This window comes from Aplysia californica, unplaced genomic scaffold, assembly GCF_000002075.1.
Source record: "Aplysia californica isolate F4 #8 unplaced genomic scaffold, AplCal3.0 scaffold00565, whole genome shotgun sequence".
In the NCBI taxonomy this organism is placed as follows: domain Eukaryota; kingdom Metazoa; phylum Mollusca; class Gastropoda; order Aplysiida; family Aplysiidae; genus Aplysia; species Aplysia californica.
The window spans coordinates 234,271-236,488 of NW_004797835.1; the positions used below are offsets into that span (position 1 = coordinate 234,271).

At 46.9% G+C, this 2,218-nt stretch overlaps 1 protein-coding gene across 5 annotated transcripts in view; it reads left to right on the forward strand.

Moving 5' to 3' along the window:
• Nucleotides 1–2,218, forward strand: part of LOC101864253 (integral membrane protein GPR155) — a 111,736-nt gene that overhangs the window by 25,535 nt on the left and 83,983 nt on the right. The gene's annotated exons all lie outside the window — the stretch shown is intronic.

The window sequence follows — 2,218 nt, forward strand, 5'->3', positions numbered from 1 at the left end:
GACAATCTGGTTGAGGCTCACATGCAGGTCTAGCTAAACCGCCCCACTAAAAGCAGTGATTGTGGTTTTCATTTTTTTTGGTTAGCTTTATGAAATCTATTTCTTTTATAGAAAGCTGTAGTGAATTAAGGTAAACAGTTTTGTGGTATTATGTTCATGAAACGGATGAAAATACAGTCGAACCTGCCCTGACGGCCACCTCTATAAGACTGCCACCTGTACAAACGGCCACTTTCCATTTCCTGCCTTGCGTTTTTTCTATATAATTTAACTGTGTAAAACAGGCACCTGTCCAACGCGGCCGCGGCCACCATATTTAAACACACAACCCCTATCGTACAAAGCAACAACTCCTGTCTTAGACGGCCACCTGAGTGACTCCATTACCTTTTGTCATAAATTGTGCATTGGCCCCTGGCGCTGTGGGCGAGGCGTCATAATTCAATCACCCGTCGTTGTTGTTAGGTAGTCCCTCCAACCAATCATGTTGCGTAGGCCCCTCCCACTGTTGACCAATAGCTACCAATTTTCAGCTGCTGGTGAGGTAAGCGTGTGATCCCTCATAACCTAGGCGATCATAAATCAGGCAGCGCAGCACAAGAACTACACACCTTGCTTGTGGGCTGACACACCGGCCGCTCAGGCTTCGGCCCACATCAAGCAGTGACCTTCGTAATGATAATAATGATTACAACGGCCGCGGCTGGCGGTCTCTTTCTCCCTCTCGCCTTATCTCTCTCTCTCTCTCTCTCTCTCTCTCTCTCTCTCTCTCTCTCTCTCTCTCTCTCTCTCTCTCTCTCTCCCTCCCTCCCTCTCAATCTCTCCCTCCTCTCTCTCTCTCCCTCTCCCTCCCTCCCCTCTCAATCTCTCCCTCCTCTCTCTCTCTCCCTCTCCTTCTCTCTCTCTCTCTCTCTCTCTCTCTCTCTCTCTCTCTCTCTCTCTCTCTCTCTCTCTCTCTCTCTCTCTCCCTCTCAATCTCTCCCCCCCTCTCTCTCCCCCCCCTCTCTCTCTCTCTCTCTCTCTCTCTCTCTCTCTTTCTCTCTCTCTCTCTCTCTTTCTCTCTCTCTCTCTCCCTCCTCTCTCTCTCTCTCTCTCTCTCTCTCTCTCTCTCTCTCTCTCTCTCTCTCTCCCTCTCAATCTCTCCCCCCCTCTCTCTCCCCTCTCTCTCTCTCTCTCTCTCTCTCTCTCTCTCTCTCTCTCTCTCTCTCTCTCTCTCTCTCTCTCTCTCTCAATGGTTTAGCTTCCCTGTGTTTGTGTTCAAACTAACGGACATGTAAAGAATTATTCTAGACAGACAAAAACGATGGAAAGACAGAAAGTTGACTTGAGTTGAGTTAGAGTTTTACGGCACTTTAAAAACAATAAGGTCATTTCAGCGCCAGGGGGAAATTGATTCACAAGAGAGTGAAGAAATGAGTACAAAAGAACGACAGCAGGGTCAGAAAGAAGGAGCAAACCATATCAGAGCACCCGCCGACCACCCACGCCGACAGACAAACATGGGCATCACATCCAAAGACACATACACACAGAGAAAACGGTTGGATAGACAGACAGACGGATTAAAGCAACAGGGTTTCTAGTAATCAGAAAGAGACAAATTGACAGATAATGACACACATGACATGTTTCCCTTATCTGTTTCTATGCTGATGTTGATGACAGTTTTGCAACCTTTCGACGCTGCTGTGAACTTTCCTCATCATTAAGGTTGCAGCAATATCGCTTCATAAGAATGTTGGTCATCCTTTTGAAAGCTTGTAGCGAAATTTCCAACTCCAGTTGAAATAATCCTGGGAAGTCAGTTAGACTCTAATGAGTTTGTTTCTGCACCGTGGCTCGGTTGTCTTTCTAAGATAATGGTAGGCCAGAGTAGTCAGTGTGAACAGTTTGTCCGATGGATAGGTCAGACCACCACGGTTGATTTCCTCAAGATATGCTCTGACATCTGGTGTACTGTCTGAGGGGTTGCCAGCAAGCTCACGGTGTTTGAAAGCAATGTAGCCAGCAATGTGAAAAATCGCCAGCTTTTCATCAGCAGTCACTGAGATGTTTCCCTCTACCATATCGTCAATGAGTAGCAGGTCACTGTCTGCAAGGTCCTTCTCACACAGGTCACAGTCATGATGACTGATACTATAGTCCAGTGCAACCTCTGTCTTAAGCAAAATCCTTGCTTTATCAATGGTATGTGTGTGCATCACTTCCTAGACTGTCA